Consider the following 5,876-nt stretch of genomic DNA (forward strand, 5'->3'; position numbering starts at 1 on the left):
TAGACTTCTTAAAAGTAGACGCAACATTGGCTGCTGTGACGTGAGAAATTCGGCCGCCATCTTGAAGTGGTGATGAGGAGCCGGCGAGCAGCCTAATTTGACAGTTGACAGGTAGAAAACAAAGATGGTGTTCAGCGTTTACCAGCTCAAATGAGCGGATTGTTGAAAATAGAAATCGGGGGATTACTTTTCACAAGTAAGATTTAACATTAACGTACTATTGGTTGTTTTTTGTGAAAAGAATATTACCACAGAGTTGAGAAGAAGCAAAGATCTTCTATATTACTGAAATCGTAGCGGCTTGCAAACAAGAGTATGACCATAATAGAATTGCCTGTCAATTAAATTAATTAAATAAAAAAATGTCACAATAACATAAAGTAGAAAAAAGTGATGAAGATTAAGATTGTAAAAGCCAACAGGGGTAAAAGTTAGGACCACAGTCCAGATTGTGTGTTTGTGTGTGTGTGTATGTGGCTATACAGTATTATACAAGTCTAAATTTAGTCTAATATTTATGTTTAAGTATTTGGCAGACGTTTTTATCCAAAGCGACATACACAAAAAATACATATAAAACAATCACTGTAAACATTATCATTTAAGGGAAGAATGTAAAACAAAATATCAATACAAAGTGTCAAGACAGAATAAACTCTGGTCCCTAAGATATATAGATATCTAATGTATTCATACATTGTTTATGTAGGATATACACATGTATATATAACCCTAATCATATTTTTTTTTTTATTTAAAAAGAGCTGATTGTTTTTTTTCCCCTTCTCTGGGATTATATTCCCAGTTTTGATATCGGACATCTGGTCACTTATAGCATATAAGAATATTCTATTACTGTTAAGCAAACTATGAATAGTAAAGATGTCAATGCATCTAACCATAGACATCTTATAAGTAGACGGATCATCGACCACTACTGCCTACTTCCGCTGGTGAGACGCGGGGCCGCCATCTTGGAGTGGTGATCCGCTCCACTCAGTGCAATTCATTTGGCAGGAGCAATGAACTGAGTATAATTCACCAACTCGAGTAATTCATATATATTTCATATATTATATATATATATATATATATATATATATATATATATATGTGTGTGTGTGTGTGTGTGTATAAATATATATATATATATATGTGTATGAAATACTTGATTTTCAGTGAATTCTAGCTATATATATTGATTTTATTATATATATAAATAAAATAAATAGTTGAATTTCCGACGTCACCTATCAAATACACAATAATAAAAACACAGTTGTTCTACTAACTGTACTGTGCTTGCTGGTTACTAAAAAAAAACCCAACAACACTTACCTTTCACTATTTGAGTAACCTTTGTTCTACCATTTGCTTATTGGCGAGCGATTTCCGAATCCGGGAACATACATCACGGATTTGTTGTAGATATCCACAAATCAGCATAACCATCTTTGTCTCGGCATAAGTTACACCATCGGGTCTCCATTTTGCGAGGTGGCCCATAATACCGGGTTGTGAACGATGCTGCGCTGCGGACGCTTTGTGCTTCGCTGACCGTTAAGGCTGGGTATATCCGTTCGGCCGCCATGTTCAATGGAGAAGTCTGTTCTACAAAATTTACCCTTTCCCCTTCGAACTCTCCTGGATAAACTGAAATTCTTGTTTTCAATCGTTGAACACCATGAATTGATTAACGTGGACCCCGACTTAAACAAGTCAAAAAACGTATTCGGGTGTTACCATTTAGTGGCCAATTGTACGGAATATGTACTGAACTGTGCAATTTACTAATAAAAGTATCAATCAATCAATCGTTCTGGAACTTGCAATCATATTGCTTCATTTTGCTCGTCGACGGTGTAATATATTGGGTTGGAGTCAATAACCAGGCGACATGATGAAGTTACGTCTCTTTACTGTGGGCTTCAGAACAGACTCCCTAATGCATGTTCTTTGACTGCACTTAAATGTAGAATATATGTAGAATATATGTAGAATATATTTAAATTATATTCTATTCTATGTACAGTAGATGGCAGTTTTGTCCTGTTTAAGAGGGTCACAACATTGCTGAGTCAGGTTCTCATGGAGCTGGAGGGTGCGTGACCTCCAGCTCCGCCTGAATTTCGGGAGAAAATTTGTCCCGGGAGGTTTTCGGGAGAGGCGCTGAATTTCGGGAGTCTATCGGAAAATCCGGGAGGGTTGGCAAGTATGACTAAGCTGCTTTCGCTCTACTGACTTCCATGATAAATCTGCCAACTTCTAAAAACTAGGTATCAAGAGAAGGCATTTTTAAAGTCACCTTTTATCCCTCCCGTGACATTATAACCCTAGGGCGATATTTTATGTTTGTGCTTTACTTTCAGTCCAACACTAGCAGATTTTAGCTGAATTGAACGGATTTGTTGCATTGTCTGGAAACAAAATAGAAGCTCTCCATATACTGTATTTTAGAGTTGTGGAATGTGGAATGGCAATGGCACGTAGGTGAAGTTTCGCGGGGGGTGGAAATTGACACACAGACTTGAAAAAAATGTTGCGCCGTGTGACGGTCCGCGACTGTTCCGCATTCAGTGGAAAATCCTGGGTTACCTGAAATATCAAACAAATGCCCAAAGAAGGGGTGGTAATCTACAAACGACACGTTGATCAACACACAAGCCCACCTTGCAGCTTTACTGGAGATTGCAGATGCACGCCTTTGCAGATGAGGCCCTCGGTCCTATTGCTTTAGATAGATAGATAGATAGATAGATAGATAGATAGATAGTACTTTATTGATTCCTTCAGGAGAGTTCCTTCAGGAAAATTAAAATTCCAGCAGCAGTGTACAGAGTTGAGATCAATTTAAAGAAAAAAGTAAAAAGTAAATAATGGGGGTTTAAAAGGAAACAAAATAGAGAAATATTACAAAAAGAATAAAAACAATGGGAATAACAATATAACAGTAAAATAAGAATATAACAAGACAAAGTAGGCAGTAGTGACCATGTTATGAAAACGTATTGCACTGTTAATGTTTTGCATCCCCTGTCATCCTAGTACCCCCCGTCCCCCGTCCCAGAGAGGAGTTGTACAGTCTAATGGCGTGTGGGACAAAGGAGTTTTTGAGTCTATTAGTCCTGCACTTGGGATGAAGCAGTCTAGCACTGAACAGGCTCCTCTGGCTACTGATAACGCTATGCAGAGGGTGACTGGCATCATCCAGGATGCTCACTAGTTTGTCCACAGTCCTTTTCTCTGCCAACGTCACCAGTGAGTCCAGTTTCATTCCGATTGTAAAACCGGCCCGCCTGATCAGTTTCTCAAGTCTGGAGCTGTCCTTCATAGATGTACTGCCCCCCCAGCACACTACCATGTAGAACAGAACACTGGGAACCACAGACTGGTAGTACATCCACAGGAGTTTTCTACAAATGTTGAAGGAGTGCAGTCTCCTGAGGAAGTACAGCCTGCTCTGTCCTTTCTTGTACCGGTGGTCCGTGTTAACAGTCCAGTCCAGCTTATTGTCCACCCAAACCCCGAGGTACTTGAATGAGTCCACGGTCAGTACCTCAACTCCCTCGATCACAATAGGTTGTGACCATGGACTCGACCTCCCAAAGTCAATGACCAGCTCCTTGGTCTTTGACGGATTGAGCTGCAAGACGTTCGTGTGGCACCAGACAACAAAGTCCCTCACCAGGTTCCGAAACTCCTCCTCTCTGCCGTCCCTGATGCACCCGACGATGGCTGTGTCATCCGCGTACTTCTGGATGTGACACAGCTCTGAGTTGTAGCAGAAGTCAGCGGTGTACAGGGTGAAGAGAAGAGGGGCCAGCACCGTTCCCTGCGGTGCTCCGGTGCTGCTGATCACAGTGTCAGACGTGATGTCCTTCAGTCTGACGTACTGTGGCCTGTCGGTGAGGTAGTTCGAAATCCAGGCAACCTTTAGACAGGGAAGATACAACAAGCGCAATACCGGGAAAAATCCCTGCTTGTATGTATTTTATTTTTTAATCTTTTCTTTTCTATCTTGTATTATGTGTACAATTTTCTAATTTTATTACTGTGTTTTATGCCCGTTACCATCCATCCATCCATCTTCTTCCGCCTATCCGAGGTGGGATCGTGGGGGCAGCAGCCTAAGCAGGGAAGCCCAGAATTCTCTCTCCCCAGCCACTTCGTCCAGCTCCTCCGGGCAGATCCCGAGGCGTTCCCAGGCCAGCCGGGAGACGTAGTCTTCCCAACGTGTCCTGGGTCTTCCCCGTGGCCTCCTACCGGTCGGACGTGCTCGATAAAGGGTGGGTGGCATCCTGACCAGATGCCCGTACCACCTCATCTGGCTCCTCTCCATGTGGAGGAGCAGCGGCTTTACTTTGAGCTCCTCCCGAGCTTTTCACCATATCTCGAAGGGAGAGCCCCGCCATCCCGCGGAGGAAGCTAATTTCGGCAGCTTGTACCCTTGATCTTGTCCTTGTCGTCATAACCCAAAGCTCATGACCATAGGTGAGGATGGGAACGTAGATCGACCGGTAAATTGAGAGCTTTACCTTCCGTCTCAGCTTCTTCTTCGCCACAACGGATCGATACAGCGTCCGCATTACTGAAGACGCCGCACCGATCCCCCTGTCAACCTCCCGATCCACTTTACCCTCACTCGTGAATACTTGAACTCCTCCACTTGGGGCAGGGTCTCCTCTCCAACCCGGAAATGGCACTGCACCCTTTTCCGGGCGAGAACCATGGACTCGGACTTGGAAGTGCTGATTCTCATCCCAGTCACTTCACACTGGGCTGCGAACCGATCCAGTGAGAGCTGAAGATCCTGGCCAGATGAACCCATCAGGACGACATCACCTGCAAAAAGTAGAGGCCTAATCCTGCAGCCTCCAAAACAGATACCCTCAACGCCCTGACTGCGCCTAGAAATTCTGGCCATAAAAGTTATGAACAGAATGGTGACAAAGGGCAGCCTTGGCGGAGTCCAACCCTCACTGGAAACGTGTCCGACTTACGGCCGGCAATGCGGACCAAGCTCTGACACTGATCGTACAGGGAGCGGACCACCACAACCAGACAGTCCGATACCCCATACTCTCTTTGACTGCACTTAAATGTAGAATATGTACTGAACTGTGCAATCTACTAATAAAAGTATCAATCAATCAATCAATCAATCAAAAGTTCTGGAACTTGCAAGCGTATTTCTTCATTTTGCTCGTCGTTAGCAAATTGTCTAACAGTTACAGGACAATATTTCCAAAAGGTTCAGAAAATCTGGAGAAATGACTGCACGTAACATTGAATGCCCATAACCTTGGATCCCTCAGGCGGTATTATATAAAAAAGCAACATCAGTGTGTAAAGGATATCACCACATTGGCTCAGGAACACTTCAGAAAACCACTTTCAGTAACTACAGTTTGTCGCTACACCTGTAAGTGCAAAGTAAAATTCTACTGTACGAAGCGAAAGCCATTTATCAACAACACGGACGAATGCCTTCTCCAAGTCCACAAAGCGTATGTAGACTGGTTGGGCAAACTCCCATGCACCTTCAATGCCCGTTAGCATTTATGTTATATTTGTTGTAAATATTCCACGTTGATAATAAATGTTTTTAAAAATTCGTACTTCCTTAAAAGGTCAAACACGGGAGTGCCCGAAAACTAATCAAGTTTAGTAACACAATTTTTCCACAAGATGTCAGTAAAAGTCTACATTAAATAGGCAGAACGCCTATTTAAGCATAGATAGAACGTCCCAACTCTCAATAAAGTAGTGAATAACCAAAAGACACAACACAATCATCATAGTAAATAATGTGGGTTACAAATGCAGACTGACAGACATGTTCTCAATCAATGTGCACAGCACAAATAAGACAGGAA

Source organism: Nerophis ophidion, linkage group LG06 (genome assembly GCF_033978795.1).
Source record: "Nerophis ophidion isolate RoL-2023_Sa linkage group LG06, RoL_Noph_v1.0, whole genome shotgun sequence".
NCBI classification, from domain to species: Eukaryota; Metazoa; Chordata; class Actinopteri; order Syngnathiformes; family Syngnathidae; genus Nerophis; species Nerophis ophidion.